The sequence below is a fragment of the Nannospalax galili genome, unplaced genomic scaffold (genome assembly GCF_000622305.1).
Source record: "Nannospalax galili isolate Female #2095 unplaced genomic scaffold, S.galili_v1.0 scaffold698, whole genome shotgun sequence".
Lineage (NCBI taxonomy): Eukaryota > Metazoa > Chordata > Mammalia > Rodentia > Spalacidae > Nannospalax > Nannospalax galili.
Window position 1 is genome coordinate 439314 of NW_008341886.1, and position 20860 is coordinate 460173.

A 20860-nucleotide genomic window follows, 5' to 3' on the forward strand; every position below is an offset into this window, starting at 1 on the left:
AGAGTCCTTAAGATACAGATCAGGCAGAGCGTCTAGGGAAATGTGGCCATGAAGCAGACAGTTATTCTTGAAGACCAAGATTTTTTGAGCTTGTTGAAGTCAATTTGCCATCTATGACATTTTCCAATGTTACTAACATTTATGAGGGAAGGAGGCAGTGGTGCTTTGACTGATATTGCTTCCAAAATTTTGTTGTGTATACATAGTAAATGGACTTTTAGAAAGTATTGTGTGGCACTTATAATCTAATTCTTGCAATAAAAGAAATAACGATAATGAATCATTTATGTAATCATTATTTGGGGTTTTAAAATGAGGTAAAGAACTTAAATTTTATATAAAAATTACTTCTAGAAACTTCTATATAGTAAGAGTTTAAGTATAAAGAGATTACAGGGTACAGAGCATTTGATCCTCATTCAAATAATTTGTTCATGCTTTCTTGTATTTTATTATCAAATGTACACATGGATGGCTTGGAATATTACTCTTTCCCAGGAACTAGACCTATAGAATGTAACTGTGTTTGACTCATCATTAAATAAAATCACAAAGTGTACAAATACATAGCAATTTAAAGAAAGTCTCTGCATGAACATATATAATAAGATGGAATTTTACGAGTAATAAACATATTTAATTTTATTATTTATTAACAATAAAACAGATTAATTATACTTCACAGATTGAATATTTGTATGTGCATTTTCCAAAGCTAGAATGGCACGAAAACATATTCTGTTTGACAGTTGTTCAATGTGTCTTACTTTAGAGATTAAATACCTCTGCTGAGGCGAGATAAGATTGTTCATCTCTGGGTTCTAACTAGGTGGGTAGTTCTCTCCTTTGTTTAACCAAAGTTTAACTTAACTTCAAATTATTTAAAATTTGTTATTTAATAATACCAATTAATGTTCCCATTTCAAACACAATAAAACACAGTCCCCTGACTAATGTTTGAAATCAGAAAATGAATTGTAAAGCAGGGAAAGGTTAAGAGCAGCTAATTAATTTTATCTGTGGACTATGGCATAACCCAGTACCCAGTGATCTTTTAGAAACACAGTCTTGAAAAAGATAGACAAGGGCTCCATTTCATAAAATTTTCCTTCCTTAGACAGAAACATAGAATTTAGCAGAAACTACCTAGAGATTAGCAAGTGTTCTCATGGAGACCATTTTGTTGCCCCGTTATGAACCATTCCAAAGCAGGAAGCAGAGAAAAGTTAGCTGAGAGGGTGACTTTTAGGTCGCAGAACGCAAAGGAAGAGGAAGACATAGAAACTCAGTGAGGTCAATCTGTCAGGTGTGGGACTGCCACTATCCGGGACAGAAACCACGAGGATGCTGGGTTAGCTGTCAAGGGAAGAGACTGGAAAACAAAAAACTGAACACGCGGAATCCACTGCGCAGCGAGGGCCGATCAAGAGCTTCTTTTTTCTTAGGATTATCAAGTATTTGGAATTAATGTCTATTGTCAATATAAGAACTATTTTGTGCCTCAAAAATACTAGAAGTAAGGTTTTTGAATTAAAACTTGTGGTACTTTGTAACAATAAGAAACATTAAAACCTGTTTTCATTTAGTAAATTGCAGGAATCTATTCAGAATTCTAGGGCATTTCCTAGGTAAAACATTAATATTCTGTTAACTGACTGAAAGGACTAAGCTCTCAGTCACATTTTAAACACAGTTAATGCAGTTTTATTAATCATTTAAAAAGTGTTTTTCAGTGTAATCTTCAATAGCCACATAAAGCTTTTCAAAGCCAAACTGAGCAAGGGGAATTATAATCAGTGAACTCTTCTAAATGATTTAAACAATACTCATGAATACAGTACATTAAAATCATTAGTATGCTATGTCCGAACCACACGAGTAAGCTACAATTTTTACAAACAAAATACATTTCTCTCACATATATCAATGTAAGAATAGTGAAATAAATTACCCAATTTTGAGGTGAATCAGGCACAGCAGTTCACTAACATTTAATATAACAACATATTTTTGCTTTCTACAAAAGATGCACAAATACTTCCAGTGATTACAAAAGCACTTTCAGAATTACTACATGAGCCTTTGCGGCAAAGGTTGGTTATATGTATTTAATGAGCATGATGGAGCTATTCCAGCCTCTTCATCCAAAGAATTTTAGTCTGAAATGGATAAGGTCACATCTACTATTGTCTGCAAAGTCCTTAGGGAAAGAGGTTTTTTTCTTCGTTTCCAAAGTGAAATATGCTGCAATAAACCATATCAACTAACCTAACTGACTCTTATCTTGGTCATATATTTTCACTGTCTATTATTAAATATGAGAAATTTATGTGAGCTCTCCAGAGAGTCCATTGAATTATACTCATTCAGTAAGCTGACCAAAATTCCTGTTTGATATCTGGTACCTTAAATTACATAGCACCTCTATTATTTCTTTGATAGGAAGAGATAATAATAATGATGATGATGATAATAATAATAATAATATAGGCAATTTCAAAGTTCAGTTAATAAAACAATGATTGTGTCCATTTAAATCTGGAACTCTGGAGTATAATTTATTTAATGTAACATATATCTGTGTTAACTATTGCCTTTCTAATTTTGGTCTCTTAGCAGAATCAGAAAGAAAATTATTTCGGTTGATATAAAGCAGTTTTTCTATAACATCAATAGTTCACATTTACATTTGTAACTGAGCTCAATGCATGAGCCCATGTAAGCCTGAGAATGAGTTTGTTTTTCTTCCTAAGGAAGATTTCACATATTGACCTGTTTATTTTGACCTCTTTTGTGGAAATTCTTATGAGCTTCTGATGGGCCTGTGACTGGCTGTCCAGTCCAAAAGTTATAATTCCAAAGTCTCCTAGGCATTTGTTATTCCTCCAAATTAAGTTTATTTCCCATAAGTGCTCACTACAATAGCATCTCACATTACCATCTTTCTGGACTGCTCGTCTAGGGCCAATCTGATCTCTCTGGATGAGTCATCTATGACTGTAATGATCTCTTCTGGCTATGTGAAACATCACAGAAAGGTCCATATATCTTTCTTCTCTATTAACTGAAGATGGTAAATAGCCTTTAGGTTACATATGTCATTCCAAGGCCAGGAAAGCTATAGAAAGTTACAGACATCATCATACCATTCCTTTACCTGTGGTTTGCTTTCTATAATTTTCATTACTCTTAGTCAACTGAGGTCTGAAAATATGTAATGAAAAAGTCCCAGAAATCAACAGTTCATGAGTTTCACCTTCCAGGTCATTCTAAATCTGCATGCTGTAGTGAACCGAGCCCCTTCTGGAATATGAGTCTTCTCTGTGGACAATTGCTTCATGCTGTGGTTACTGCTTGGCAGTAGTCATATAGAAGCAAGAAAGGTTCTCAAACTGTTGTGGTGCTAGGGTTCAAGTGGCCCTTAGAAGTAGTCTAACTGTACATCTCAATGGCTGCATCATCCCTCTCATGACATTTCCTCATGTGAGCATTACACCACCTCATCATGAGAGGAGAGGTAAGCACCAGATAATAAGCTCTTCTGAGAGGAATGATGCATTTATACAACTTCTATGAGTGATTGCTATTGTTTTCACTTTAGTATTTATAGTTGTTAATGTTTTACTGTGTGTAATTAAAAACTTTAGCTTTGGGGGCTGTAGAGATGGCCTGGCAGTTAAAAGCACTGACTGCTCTTGCAGAGGACCTGGGTTCAATTCCCAGCACCCACATGGTGGCTATGAACTGTCCTTAACTCCAGTTCCAGGGGAATCCGAAACCCTCTTCTGACTTCCGCGACATTGCATGACAGGGGTGCATTCACATACATGCAGGCAATACACTCATACACACAAAACAAAAATAATAAATAAAATATTTTAAAAAGCAAAAAAGCTTTAGCTTTGACACTACTATGTCTTTATGAGAGTAATCACAGAATGTAAGGTTTGCATTATGTTTAATTTTGCAGGTTCACAGGGAATTTGGAACATATCCCAAAGCGCAAGGTAGAGCTACACACGAATCTGCTCTGAGCACCTGCATAGATTGCTTGTGCTTGGTCTACTGCTCTAAGTGACAGGCTGTTTTTAAAAATGACCTGCTGCTTCATACAGCTAATTTTATATTTTGAAACATCAGATAAAAATCCACGCATGATAGACAATTGAATTGCCATTGGTTGCCACTGTCAGGCTTTCCATCTCTCCTAGACACTCAGAGCAACTCTGCCACTTTTAAAATGAAGCTGGGTTATAAATCATAATGTTTCCTCATTCAAAAATTCTATTTGATTTCTCTCTTCTGTATCTCATGAATGTTATTAAACAGTGAATCCATTTTTTGCAGACCCCCAGAATATAAAGATTTGATGCTTTTTAACATCTAATGTCAAGGACATCTAGAACACTGCATTGTGAACCCAGCACAAACGTTGTAACTCTAGCCCTACTCAGAGCTACAATCCGTAGGGACAATCTATTCTATACATTGGGGCAGCGGATACAAATAATGTGTGTAGCTCAGTGTACGTACCAGCTCTTGTATGCTTTTCTCCTCAGGGGGCAGCAGATGGGCCATGCTGTCAAGGGAAGGATTGGACATGACCAAAGCCTAGGAAACCACTGAGCATTTAATAATGGAGTAAATATATGAAATTTTGATATATGCTTTGCATATGAATACAGTATCACTTACAATTTTTTATTCTGTCCAATAATCCAGATAAATAACTGCCTTCAAGTGTATAAAATATTGCTGTGTTCTGTGTGTTATAAAATGAATCAAGATTCCAGTGGACCAACCATGAGAGTGTTCACTATTCTTAATATGTGAAACTTATACATGTGGGTCTCTCTTATAGATGAAGGGAAATTTGTTCAGCTTTCTTAGATGAAAAAATCGAAAGGAAATATTTTCTAGGTCAAACATGAGGTGCCAAGTGCCAGAGTTGGTATTGATTTGCTTCAATTATAATCACACACTTGGAAAAGCATCTGTGATAGACATAAAAATATTACACAATGGAGTTCTACTCAGCAGTAAGGAAAGATTAAGTTATGAAATTTACAGGTAAATTGATGGAACAAGAGAATCTTATACTAAATGAAATAACACAAACACAGGAAAGCAAGCAAGATGTGGTCTCCCTCATTTGCAGATTGCAGCACCAATCCCTTCTATGTGAGTATATATTCTAATATAACACCAGGAGCCAGGAAAATGGAAAGGGCACACTGAGGTGAAGGAAAAGAAAGAACATGAAAGGGGGGTACTAGGGAACAGATGTTACTGGGGAGAGGTGGGGAACATGGGAGTGTTCCAATTGGAGAGACACTTAAGGAACCACAAGGTTTGTGTGGCGGGGGAGAGAGATGGTGGGAGGCGGGTGTTATTGCAGGGAGGTGGGGATAATGGGGACGTTGAAACTGGGGAAGGAGAACAGAGTTCGGAGGGGAGGAAAAAGAGTAGAGATGAATGAATCTCAGGGGCCTAGCAACCCAGAGGGAAAGGATGCTCCCCAAACTCCATGAGAAATGCACATATAGTGTCCAAACATTATTGCATATGTATACTTAAGAGTTGTTTGACAAGCAACACAGTGACAGACAGAAGAGACCTCCCTTTGAGTGGTTGGTGAAGGTGGTCCAGGAGACTCCCAAAATAGTACATTATTGGCAAATCTCCTGGCTATCTCCCAAAACTAGTAGATAAGACTCTACTGCTGAAGACAGGACACGCTTCAGATACAGGACTTGGAGCAATGGAGCAGGAACTGATTTGGAAACCTTCTAACCCAAGTTTAGCACTCATAATAATACTAGATGACACCGTTCAAAGTGTCAAGGGAGAAAATCAATCAATGGTCCAAGCCAGTTGTAAAGCCTAATAACCATAATGACCAGCAAACTACCTCTGTTGGCACCATAGTGGCACTGTTATCTGGGGGCATCAACAGCTCTCTAATTGGGTCTAACACCCTCACAATAGGAGTGAACTCATGGGTGGCACTATAAACTCAATCAAATACATGTGGCTGGAGAAGTCATAGATTCCAGAGAAAACCCCATCTCTGTTACATTTCTAGACAAATGGAATTTCTTACCATATGCTAAATATGGATCCTTATATTTATAGACAAGTATGCCATACACCACTCATCAAAGACACTTCTTTTTGCAATGGATGTAGGCTACTGCAGAATTCCACAACTGGTCAGACACAGAATATATATCTGAGAGATACCCAGTCCTAGGTGACATATCTACAGTTGAACTTCTACACCTAAGGTTCATGGACCATTAGAGAACAAAGGTTAGGGAGAAAACTCATACATCCCTCAACTTTCACCAATGAAGCTTCCTTATACGATAGAGTGTGATACACACAGAAGACCACAACTGCCAAGTTTTAAAGAATAAGATACTACAAAATGTTAATCCCTGGATAGAACTCCTACATCAAACCTCACCCACCCACAGTTCAGGGATCATTGTGGAAGACAGAGATGGAAAGATTCTAAGAACCAGGGATGGTTCATGAACACAGGGAAGCAGAGGCTTTCAGGAAGCTTGTGCCTCCAGCACAGGACCCATGCCAGCTCATTTAAACAAGGGCCCACAGGGGAGGGGAGAAATGGGTGGCAGGTAGGCCCTAGACTCAGAACTACTGGAGACCAATTGCTACTGGGAGAGGGAGCACATGCCTTCCTTACAATCTCTAGATAAGCTGACTAGATTCCAGTGGAAAAGTTTGCACTGAAGGATATTTAGGTACAAATGCTTCACTGGATAGTACTTAACATGTATGGCAGAATATATGCAATCCAGTGGTGGGGGGAGGGGAGAATGGGTGGGGGAGGGGCCTAAATTTGATTACAAACTATTTTATGAAATAAACAAAATTTTTTAAAAATTAAAAATCTATTAATAGACTCTCCCTAGTTGATCCAGATCGTGATACAGTCTATAACACTCATTAAGAAGTATTAGGAAAAATAGTCACAGGACCTGGATTTGTGTTTTTGGTAGTTTGTTACTTTGGGAAAGTGATTTGCTTTAAATACAGTTTTCCAAGCTAAGAGCTGGATGGTCAGTTTTGACTGATTCTTGTAACACTCTTAATGAAAATTTTTCTGAGTCTGGAACATAAAGGTGTTTTCTTTCAGACAGTATGCTTCTAATTCCACTGTGCATAGAGACTAGGAAAACAATTACATGGAAAGTTCCTATGGACATTGAACATACTAAAAAATATGCAGCTCAAGGTTCAGTTTGGAAAACATAAAAACCTGAGTTTGTAACCCCAGCACCCACCTGAATACTGGATATGGCAGAGTGCATCTATAATCCCAGTGCTGGGGAGACAGAGACCTCTGCAGCTCATGACCCAGCAAACCTAGCCTAACTGGCGAGATTTAGGTTCAGTGAAAACTGTGTCGCATAAAAAGGAGGGTAACATGACTGAGGAAGACACCTAATGTCTACCTCTAGTCTGTATATACAAAACTGTGCATGCATAATTGCCTGGGCATGTGAACATATCCACAGGTACATATATACACAGACACACACACACACACACACACACACACACACTCACTCACTCACTCAGGCACTCACAAACATACCACACAAAAATTCAAACAAGATATTCAGGACAGAAATGGTAGCTATTATCTGATATCCCTAAGGATTAAATGCATGCATGTTCTTTGTCATTTAGTGTTTCTTCAACAAGTTTAAGCATGTCATCTTCCTTTTGAAGTTTTGGGTTGTTTGTCTTTGTACTTGTTTTTCCTCTAATTCATGTTTTTTTGAGGGTAAAATTTGGGAGAAATACTTCAGTATGCATTTTTTAAAATATTTTTATTGAGCTTTCTAAATTTCATACATAAGTTCCCAATTAAATCCAGGTGCTCCCCACTTCCATGCCTCCCCCATCACCTGACCAAACCCCATTCACTCCACCATACATACTAAGTCCTATTCATTTAGGCGTTTTTACCCAAATGTCCTTTAGTGTAAATGTGTCCACTGGAGTATGTTCAGCCCATCCAGTCATCCTATGTCACATTACACCTCACCCAACAACAGTCTCAAATAATTCTCAGTGTAGGGCCAGCCTGCCACCTATTATCTCCTCTCCTTTGGGCCTTGTTTAAGTGACCTGATATGGGTCCTGTGCTTGATGCCACAACCACTACAGGCTCACATGAGCAAGCCTCCTGTGGCCTGGATGCCTTCACCTCACTGTGTTCATGAACCAGGCCTGGATCTTACAATCTTTCCACCCTCTCTTCTGCAATGGTCCCTGAGCCTTGGGTGGTTGAGTTTCCATATAGGAGTCCCATCCTACATTCTACAGTCTTTCTTCAAAACTTGGCCAGGTGTGGCCTTCTGTGTACATCTCACTCTGCTGTATAAGGAAGCCTCACTGATGAGAGTTGAGGGATGCATTAGCCCTCTTTCTACCACTTATTCTGCTATGTTCCATGAGCCTTAGTTGTGATTCATCTACAAATGTAACATAGTACTGGGCTGTTTCACTAAATTTTACTTTTCCCTCTGGGAGACCAGCCCTGCACTCAGGGTCTCCTGGTCCTGACTCAGTTTGATGAACCAACATAAGACATTCTACTTAGATTTTTGCATAGTTTATATTATATGACATTTGGGAGGAGGTGACTTACAAAAATACAGATTCTTATAGGCTCTTCCTCTTCCATATTTGAAATGCACATGCCATCCATCTCTGGCCCCTGGTCTCTCATTTAGCTTCGCCTGACCTCAATATGGCAGTGGCTCCACCCCTTTTCCCAGTGGGTTCCACATTCCTCAACTCACCCCAAGAAAGAGCCCACTCCACCCTTCGCCATGCTCTATTCCAAAATGGCAACTCCCCCATTCACGGCTGTGCTCGAAGGTACACAACCAAACATAAATCCTGTGGTTTCCCAACAGCCACACAAATTGGCAAGAACACAGCCTCATGGTTTTCCTGGCTTATATCTCCATAGCCCCACCCCCTAATGGGTTTGACTCCTTCCTTAGAGCAAGGGTAAGACTAATCAACAGCTACCTAGTTCAACTTAAACCCACTAAATAGGATAGAATCCATGCATGGTACTGAAATCATAGACAAGAACACATGGATGTATAGGCTATGTGTGTATATATGTATAGACCGCAGAGAGGGACCTAATAGTGCCCCTTTCCTACACAAACAAAATTTCTTACTATATTCTACATTTATATCCTTATACTCACAGACAATTGTAGTTCCCATCACTCCTCAGAGAAGTATCATTTTACAACAAATGGAAACTATTAAAAAGGTCTACAACTGACCAAAATGCAGAGAATATGTGACTGTATGGTACCCAGTCCTAACTGATACATCTACAATGCAACCTTTACAACAAAGGGTCTAGAAACATCATGGAAGAGGGCACAGAAAGGTTGTAAGAACCAGAGGAGCAAGACCCCTGCTGCTAGAGAATGCCTTCTAGATACGATAAGGAAAATGTACCCATGAAATTTCCAAAATATGGAAGCCTAACAAGACCTGCATAATGAAAAAAACAATTTTACATACCAATGTGGATGGGGGAAATTTTATGGGTCTCCCGCCTCTAGATGAATCAATGGATAGTGAGGGATAGAGAGTCTGTTTCCTCCAAGAATTAGCTCCCTGATAAGTGATCTGATCCCAAGTTTTCAGCCCAAAACACATGTATCCACAAGCACCTGTAACTAGACTCAGTGCATTTATAAATGTTTATATGTATTTGTAACAATAATAATCAGAAGCAAGAAATTGAGAGGAGTTGGGGGGCAGGAAAGAAGTTGGATAAGGAATTGAGGCAGTAGAAATGATGAAAATATAATACTCATGTTTGAAATTCTCGAAAATTAAAATTATTTTTAATAATGAGGTAGCCTTGATAGTTATGACATAAGAAAGCACTTAGAAGAGATTGAAACATCAAAAATGTTCATTCTAGACTGAAAGTAGAGAATCATATAGTTGTGTCACAAAAAATATGCGGAGAAAGAAAGAGAGAGCTGGCATCTCACAGCTGAGGGAGTCAGCCCTATGATGTTAGGAACTGAACTCTGTTGAGAACTTGGATTGGCTTGAATAATTATGGGACTCTCAAGATGAGTGCACATCTCAATGGATGGCTCTTTAAAGACTAAAACCAGAGGATTCAATAATTTGTGTCCAGACCCTTGATGTATAATGAATAATTTAGGCATTCTGAGGATATTAACTAAGGTTCTACGTTTGAAGAATTCCTGATCATAGGCTTAACATAAACAGCTGAACAGTCTTTTAAGATTCCTTAATTTATCAAGTCTTCTAACCTATGTGCATATACCGAGTGATAGAATTCAGAATATTCAATCCTAACTTCTGTCTTCTTTGCTCTAACACCCTAAGAATGTGTTCCCATATGTTCTCCATAGTAATGCCAAAAACAGTGTAAGGAGAGACGTGTATAAGCTTTATTCCAAAGACAGCATTCTTTTCTTTACTGTGTAAAAAATTTAGTTAAGATTCCCAAAACAGAAATTCTTGTACTTAAATTTTGGTTTTCATAAAATATTTTAGCTAGAATAGTTACCATGTTGTAACTTAACCATTAAACATCATTATTCAGTGTCAAAGTATTTTCAGCATCCTTTAGGAAAAGGTTAGTAACAGTGGCTGGCCTGTCTTGGTCTATATTCTGTGGCTTTTCTTATCAATGCTTTAAGTATTTGGTATGAAGGTGAACCTCTTATGTTCCATAATTGGGTATGGACAGTTTCTAGCTTTTACTTGTCTGTTACATCATTTGTAATAAACAAAGGGTAGACTGGGCTGGAGAGCTGGTGCAGCCGTTAAAGTCTCAGGCTCATAACCAAAAAGACGACAACATTCTTTTCATTTTGTTTCCATCTGGGAGATGCTGGGATCCAACTAGAGTCAAGGGGAAACTGGATGGTTAAGTCAGTAGAACAGTGATGCTCTGGTATACAGCATCCATCTCTTCAAGATCAAAACATTCATTTCCCTGGCATCAAGAAACTGCATGCTGTGAGTCACAGATGAGCCTGTTGTTCAGAATTGCCTTGAACTCATGACAGCTGCTTTGCATAAGTTCACAGTCTGAGGCATGACGTTTGTAAAGAAGGCTGTAACAGCACCACACCCAAATCCTGCCTGCCTTTTGCTATGAGGATTTGCAATTAATATAAAATAAAGGAGATCTATTTCTCTTTTCCTGTCCTGAGCCACTGACTAGTAGTTTAAGGTGGAAAAGATGCCTTGATATTTTTGAAGCCCAGACTTCAAGTTTCTTTTTTAAAAAGAAATATTTATAATGTTCCCTGTTTGATCTGTATTTTGTGTCCCCAGTTGGACTCAAGAAGCAAAGCTGTTGGAAAGCATCTAAGTCCTGGACACAATGTGAGGACCATTTAGGGACAAACGCAGATGATTTAACATGAACTTGAAAGAAGGCTCACCAGGCAAAGCACAGAATCAAGAAAATTATGTTGTCATTTGAGTTTCTGTATTTGGGGAAAGCTTACAATGAATTGATATTTTTAACTGAAACAGTTTGTCCCTAGGCCCTCCTGCATGGCAAATATCAACACAAGTCTTGACTCCTTCAAGACATCACTGAAGCCCTCTACGGCCCATAGATTCAGCTGAACTCTCGGTAGCTATGCGGTAACATTGTTTCTTACTGTGCTTCTCTGCTTCCTGCTTCCTTCTTATCTAATGCAAGATGATCTGTATCTTGAGATGGAGATTCAGAATTTCTTTTTGGTTTTGCTTTTTTTTTAAATATTTTATTTGTTTATTTTTTTAAGTGTACGTGTGTATTGCCTGCATGTAGGTAAGTGTACCCGTGTCATACAATGCCCACGGAGAACAGAGCAGGCCATCAGAGTCCCTGGAACTGGAGTTACAGACAGTTGTTAGTGGCCATGTGGGTGCTGGGATTCAAACCCGGGTCTTCTGCAAGCACAGTCAGTGCTCTTAATCCCTGAGCCATCTCTTCAGCCCTTGTTTTTGCTTTGTGGATATACCATTAATAGTCATCTGAGAGTAAGTCATCAATCAACTGTCTACTGTTCTTCTGGATTACCATATGCTCTTTTCTCCCTATGCTTTGTCCTGTACTCCCATCTCATCTCAGAGCAACAATGGTGATAGCTCATGTCATCAGTAAACAGCAACCCATGACACATATTATTAAGACTTCACCATGGAGGTTTCAGAGAATGTATCACTCAAAGTCTGATAAAACTACATCATGGCTCTAAGTTTAAATGGATTATAGTATATCTATTCCTCTAATTTCAGGCTCTGTATTTTAACACCCTTTCTTTCTCCCTCCCTCACTTCTTGTATTGTTATTTCCTTCCTACTTTCCATGCCCTCCCTCCCTCCCTTCCTCCCTCCCTTCCTCCCTCCCTTCCTCCCTCCTTCTCTTCCTTCCTTCTTTCCTTCTTCTATTCTTTCTCTCTCTCTGTTCTTACTCTCTTTCTGTTCCTTTCTTGATGTCTTCACCATTCTGTCTATCTGCATCTCCTTCTCTTCATGCAGGCAGTCACAGCTGCTGTGTGTTCATGACTGCAAAAGAAGGAGTCAGGACAGAAGAGGATGCTGAAGGATGGTGGAACAAGAGTGGGGCAACAGTGCAGTGAGGTGCACTGCTCTGGAAACTGACATTTACAAACACCAAAAAATCCAATCCAGGAAAAGAAAAACCTAGAATCACATCCTTTTTATGAATACTTATTATGACCTAGTTACTAGTTTGATTATTCATTTATAAAAGAAGTCAGTATTTTCACCTATGGTGAAAAATTAAATAACAATTAAGAACCGTACTGATTATATTGATGTACATCTAAAAATATGCAAACATTTTGATATATAGCAGTGTCTTCCAGGCAATTAATTATATGCTAATTCCTAACTTATTAGCACATTAAGTGAAGTTCTAATATTTTATCCCTTCAGAGACTCACAGGATATGAAGAAGAATTCTGGCTGGCCACTTAGCATTTTCTAAACATTTCTCAGTTTTACATAGGTTAATATTTGATTTTGTTCCAATGTATCAGATTTTTCTATCATTTTAAGATTTTCCAATGATCATTAAATTTTAAATTGAGTTTATGTTTACAGCTCAGAATTTAGAAGTTCAAAAAACAAAAGTAAAACATGTTGAAGGTGTGATCAGAACATGGATAGAAAATCCACTTTACATTGCAAGTTTAGAAAAATGTACATTTAAGAGAAATTTTGAAATTCATAGAAGAGTTATCAAGAACCTAATGAGATTAAAATATACCTACAATTTTATTTTCTCAGTAGATACCCTTCACTTTTAATAGTCTACATTTTATTTCCATAGGATATAAAGCTTTTTCACAAGAGAAAATGAAAATAAGCAGAGAGCTGTCATGATGGTTTTTGGTTGTCAACATGACACACCCAGAAATAGAGACTCTCAGTTGGGGAATTTCCTTTTTGGATTGGCCTGTGGTCAGGTCTTTGAGGCATTTTCATGATTGTTGAGTGACATTGGAGGGCCCAGACCAATTAGGCAAATTGGGTAAATTGGTCATGAATTGTGTAAGAAAGCAAGATAATAAGCACAAGCTAGGAGACAAGCCAATAAGTAGCGTTCTTCTCTGGTCTCTGTTTAAGTTCCTGCTTTCCTTCCATATTCCTGCCTTGAGGCCCACCTGAATTTTCTCAATGATGAACTTTGACATAGATGTGTAAGAAAAACGAACCCTTTTTTCCTCAAGTTGTTTTAGATCAGAGTGTTTTTTATCACAGCATTAGACAGTTAACTAAGATAAAAGCTAGCTCTTAAAGTGTATGTTTTTAAAAAGACAATATTTCTAATTGAAATGAAATATAGCTCTATAATTTGGAAATGCAAATATTGACACAATAGGTGAATTTGAAAAACTATTCTGAAAGTTCTTAAATAACAAAATTTCAATTTCTACAACAGTTTATATTATGATTGACTATGTTCAGAGACAGTAATGTGAATTGTCAGCATTAATTTTTTTTAGATAGGAAATTTTTTTATATTTTATTATTTTTATTTCATGTGTATGAGTTTTATGCCTGCATGTAGGTAAGTGTATCTGTGTCATTCAATGCCCACAGAGGACAGAAGAGGCTGTCAGATCCCCTGGAACTGAAGTTATGCACAGTTGTAAGCTGCATGTGGGTGCTGGGATTCAAACCCAGGTCTTCTGCAAGAACATGCAGTGCTCCTGACCACTGAGCCATCTCTCCAGCTCCAGCATTAATAAAATTAAAAACAAATATGAAAGTGACTATTCTGATGCACAAAATAAGATATCGTCATTATCATGATTATTGTACAAAACAATCTTGCTGTGATTATCCTGTATTCCTCACCAAGTTTAGGATCTCTACTGTGTTTGTTCTTTCCCACAGAATTGACTGTATCAAAAATGTTTAGCATTCTCTAGTTTTGGGCAAAGATTATTTTATTATTTTCAGGTTACTGAAATCTAAATCAAATTCCAGTTTCTGGGGAAGTGTTATAAGTGTTACAGTCAACTGTGTCTTGCAAGGTTCTATCATTCATTAGAAACTCATGAAAAAAATGACTTTCAAAATCTTTCAATTTAACTATATTTAATATTGTTGTCACTGTATGTATGTGTGTGCAAGTATGTATGATACAAATATGTAAAGTGTGTGTCCCACAGCATACAAATGTAAATCAGAGGACAACTCTTGGGGCTTGGTTCTCTACCTCTACCGTGGGTTCTAGGAATGAAAGTCTGATGTACTGAAATATTTGACTTCACTTTTAAATATTTAATTTAAAACAATGTTTTAATTATGCACTTATGTGACTCTGTGTGTTCATATCTATAAGCCTTTATTTCACTTTTAAAGATTTTATTTTAAAAACATTTAAATTATGTGTTTGTGTGTATGTGTCAGCATGTGTGTGTATACATGTGCAGGTACCAGTGTATGTATCGGCATGTGTGTGTGTGTGTATGTGTGCAGGTACCAGTGGAGGCAACGTGAGGGCATTGACTCTCCTGAGGCTGGAGTGACAGGCAGTTTTGAGCTGCACACCCTGGGTACTGGGATCTGAACTTGGGTCTTCTGCAGGTACAATCGGTCTTTCAGCTGCTGATCCATTTCTTCAGGCCCTGACTTCATTTTTAAAAACACTGAGAGCACACTGAGTGTGGGGATGCAAAACTGCAATGGTGGCAGTTACGTGGACCAGCAGTTCAGGTCACCTTTGGTTAGACAGTGAATTTGAGGCCAAACTGGAAAATACTAGACCCTATCAATCTCAAAAATTACAAAACCTGAAAAAAAAACAAAAAACAGAAAGTAAAAGTGCACATGCTTGGCAGTTTGTATGGTGAAGGTAACAAGGATAACAGATTCGGCAATGTGTGTGTGTGTGTGTGTGTGTGTGTGTGTGTGTGTGTGTGTTTTTCATACACATATGTATTTCTAGTATCAGTTAATAACAGTTATTTTCAAAGACAGAATAATAATAATAATTTTTAAAACTAATTTCAAGCTACTGAACATTAGAGAAGTATATGATTAAAACTCCAGTTCCAAACTGTACCATATTTATTATATAACTTTAAAAAACTCAGTTCTCGTTAGTAGATCTTTGCCCCTGTGCCATCGTTTTTAATATTATTTTCAGTTAGGACTATAAAATAGAAATGGAGTGATTCTACTTTCAAGTGCTTTCCTCTTCATAATTTTCTTTTTATGCTTATGACGGTAAAGAGATTGCACATCAACACGTTTAAAATGAAAAGAGATGTCAGTGCTTCTGTCAGAGCTACTATTTCACTTAATTGGAATCTATAAAGCACCACAAAAGAAAGGAGTTGAAATCCCTCCATTAAGAAACCTGCAGATAACCTTGAAGAGGTATACCGATAATGTGATTTTCATACATAAAAGCGTTATTTACCAGCTTTTCAATACAAAAAGTGAACATTGTGTACTAGGAAAAAATATTGCCTCAGTAAGTGAAAGAAAATATAATACATTTTTTAATTCAAATATTTTTGATGGAAGTAAAAAATTATTTTCTAGTATTTGATTTATCTCTATTTTATATATATGAGTATATTGCCTGCACATATGTAAGTGAACCCATGTCATTGATGCCGACTGGGATCAGAAAGAGCCATAGGATCCCCTGGAACTGGAGGTATGGATGGTTGTTAGCTGCCATGTGGGTGCCAGAAATCGAACCCAGGGCCTCCGTAAGAGCAGTCAGTGCTCTTAACCACTGAGTTATCTCTTCAGCCCCTGAAGGAAATTAAAAATTCTTAAGAACTCTGCAATACTTATATCCACACATTAAACAAAAATACAAGCACAACTATTATTACAAGTTTAGGCAAAGTCTCCTTGTGTTAGTTTGATTAAAGTGTATGTAACTTAACAAAAAAATACAGACTGGATGGTGAAAACAGTCCTAGTCATTTCTTTTCAGTTCTCGAGATTGGAAGTCACTACAAGGAGCCAGCAGAAACTGCTTCTCCTGGCGCCACCAGGCCTTGCTGACGTCCACTCCTGAGGCCTCACCCTCCCTTTCCCAGTCCACACACACCCAGGCACCTCCTCTAATGAAAATAAAAAATCACCAGCTATATAAGCTTCAGAGATGGCTCCACAGTTAAGAGCACTGACTGTACTTGGTAGTGGATCCAGTTTCTGGGTTCTGTTCTCAGCAGACACATGGCAGCTAGCAATTGTCTGTAGCAATCAAACACCTTCTTCCATCTAATCTGGGCATTTGGGGGATATGGGTAAATTTACGTGCAGGCAAACCACTGATATAGATGAAATTAAGGTAAACAAATATTGTTTTTAAAATACTAGTTATGTTAAATTCAGGGTCACCCCCTATGGTCTCATTTAATGGTAGTCATATTTTTGAAGCCTCTGCCAAACACAATCACAGTGTGAGAAAGTAGGATAGGACTTTCAAATGTCAGATGGAAACACAGAATTCAGTTTATAACATGCTTGATATTTCTAAAATAATTAGGAATATATTAAACCACCCACAAAACCTTTACATTTTTCCATAGCAGTGTGCATAAAATTTCACAAACACCTCCAAATCCTTTTATGAGGAAATACTGAAACATGCATAGGGTCGAATTCCAAAGTCTTGTGCCCAGAAAGTCACATTTCAATACTCGAACTTCACTGAATTGCTTCATCTGTCCCCCAACAACCTCTCATTTCAGCATAATAATCTCTTAGGGCATGTGCACAAACATTCCAGTAAGACAACCACTAGGACTTTAACTGCAGGCATTAAACTCTGCAAAGCAAAGTTATGTTCTGAGTTCTGCTCCTGTAAAATACATCTTTCCCAAATTTATTGTGCAATAGATGTGGATCCAGCTTGTTCACAGAGAGGCTGTTTAGTGAACATCTTACCAACATTTTGAGGCCAGGCTGGAGGAGGCCCTCAGGACACTGTGGTTTACTATGATTATTTCTAAGTAAATCAAGCTGATTATTACTTAACTATTTATTTAATTTCCAATCCTTTTAAAAACATATTTTATGGGCTGTGATTTACTTATGTCTTTACACCATGTGTTGAAAATAAGGATAATCTGTCATTTCACTATGGATAAATTGATCAAACATGTAAAAATTATAAAAACATGCAATAGTTCCTTGTGATAGCATGTTTTAACGTATGTAGAGTTTTGATTGGTGAATAAATTGAAATGATGAATATATACATACATGCATGTAAGTTTTTATTTTTTATAAGCTGAATATTATATTGGCCTCATTAATTTTGTTTCGCTGACCTTATAGAGTTTAGATGTTGCCTTTTAACCTCGGTTAACATCAATAATAAATGGGAAACTTCAGAGGAGACAATGTAACTGGTACAGCATAGAGAGGAGAAAATTTCTACCCTAGAGCACATCATGTGGGCTTGAGTCACTGCACATACCATTTACTAACTAAGACAAATTTTATGAAGACATTTTTATCTAATAAGCACAGAGGAATCGTGCTTTATTTCAGATGCCTATTTAAACATTTCTCTTTAATTCTTTTGGTTTACAGAAATCAATGGCTGTTTAGGCAGAACATTAAAACAAACATCAACACATGAAAGTTTTAGTGTAAGCTAGCCAGACATTCATGAAGCAAGTAGCATCCATTCAATTCAATATAGCAAGCATCTGCATGCAGAGCGTATGTTGAGACAGTTTGCAATATGCATACATATAGGAAGAGAAGCCTAAATTGAGTTGCAAAGAAAATAGTTTCTTCACCTGCAGTAAATTTTTCAAATAAATGTTTTGAGTTATTTTTTAAAATTTATATTTATTATTTTTATTTTATGTGTATGCATGTATTGCCTGCATGTAGGTAAGTACACCCATGTCGTCCAAGGCCTGAGGAGGACAGAAGAGGCTGTTGGATCCCCTGGAACTGGAGTTATGGACAGTGGTTAACTGCTGTGGGGGTGCTGGGATTAAACCCAGGTCTTCTGAAAGAACAACCAGCGTTCTTAACCACTGAGCAATCTCTCCAGCCCCGAAAAGATTATTTGGTATTATTTTTAATTTTTTGACAGAAAATTAAAATCATTATTCTATTGGCTCTTTTATAAATATCTGTTTTTTAAAGCAATGTGTTTCACCAAAGCGCATTTGGACACACAGTGACCAGGAACTTCCTTTAATGTCTCAAGAGGCAGACCATTGTTTTTGACCTTATATATAGTCACTCTCAGCTAACATTCTAAACATCACAAACAAAAGCCTAAAATACACAGCTTAAAACCAACGTAGGCACACAAGTTCTCATTAAAGTTGACAATGAGTTCTGTGTCACAAATAACTATACCTTGGGCACAAGATGTAATAGTTATAGACAAATCTGCCACTCATCTGAGAGAAATTCATTAACTATATAAAATCAATATAATGCTGTGCTAAGATGGATAGTCACCAATAGTCACAAAAATTTTATCCATGGAAATGAAGAAAGGAGGGAACAGAATCTCTCAGCATGGAACAGTCTTCCAGGAAAATAAGGAAAGAATGAAAAAACGGAATCTCCAAAATTAATTGTTCTCAGGGCCAACTTCCTAGAAGACAGAAAGCCTAAGTTCTCTGTTCTGCAAAGTTTCAAATTTAGTATATTCAAGAGATCGTTCTGATTTATTTCTTCCTAACAAAAGGGATAAATTGGTTATTTCATAGAATAAGTCATATATGTCTTCTTCATGTGATTGTAACCATGGATCTGACCAGTCCTTCACTTTTAAGTAACAGGTAGGTATACCAAAAGATACTTTTGTTGTTGTTGTTGTTGTTATTTTATGTGTATGCATGTATTGCCTGCATGTAGGTAAGCACACTCGTGTTGTGCAATGCCTGCGGAGGTCGGAAGAGGCTGTCGGATTCCCTGGGATTGGAGTTATGGACAGTTGTTGGCTGCCGTGTGGGTGCTGGGTTTCGAATCTGGGTCTTTGGCAAAAACAACCAATGTTCTTAACCTCTGAGCCATCTATCCAGCCCCACCAAACAAAGTTTTATTCAATCATTACATGAGCTTAAAGCAAGCAGTCTGTGGGATACACACAACACATTGGAGAATGCTCTTCATGTATGGAGGGCAAAGGAATGTGTTCCATGTTAATGTTCATTTAATTAGCAAACATTAATTGTACCTTGCAATATAGTTTGTTATGATATTCCCAAACACACTTACTTTGTGCCCTGTTCATACCCACCTACTCTCCTACCTTCACTGTCCACCCTCAGACTGCTCCCTAATCCCTAGTGATGCCTGTGTGATTTTCAGGTCATTTCAGGATTGGCAATATTGTATTTGTTTTGTTCCCATGTGAAGTACAAATGAGAATCTATATTTTTATCTGACTTAGTATGTTTAAAATGATGAGCTTTGATCCCATTCATTTTGTTTCTGCAATGATAGAATTTCATCTTTATGACAGAATAAGACTTCATTGTGTGTGTATATAAACACACACACACACACACACACACACACATATATATATATAAACTGTTTTATTCATTTTTGAGCATATAAAATAAGTTCAATCTGGCTAATGCAATAATAAGGGTATGCAGATATTTCTTGGATATACTGACTTCATTTTCTTTGACTATTTATGGTAAAAATTCAAAATAAAGCCTAGCTATAACCATTATATTTATTGCCAACTCAGTGGGATTAAGAAACTTTTTAGGGGATGAATCCCTTGGGTGCTTCCAGAAAGGTATAAATGATGTGGGATGACCCACGCTGAATGTGGTTGGCACTATTCTACTGGCTGAGGTCCCAGATTTCATCAGAAGGAGAAATCTAGCAGAACGGCAGCATTCTTTTCTTTCTGCTTCCAAACTACAAACTACATATTCAGTGTGACCTCACACTCCTGCCATGCCTTCCCAAACATTTTGGACTTCATCTTCTCAAACTGAGCTCCAAAATAAATCCTTCTTTCAAGTGGAATTTTTAAAGTACATTGTCACAGCAATGAGAATGTTATGACACAAATGTGGATTAGGATATGGAGGAAAAATGAACAATTATATACTATTGGTAAGGAGCTAAAGTAGTCTAACCATTAGTATCTTGAAGTTCCTTTAAAAGCTATTAATAGAACCAACTGCATACATAATCCAGCTACATCCTTCATGTGTGGGTGTGTGTTTAGAAAAATGGTTGAAGGCCAAATACTTGAAGCAACATCTGAAATCCAGAAAATGGCTTTAAT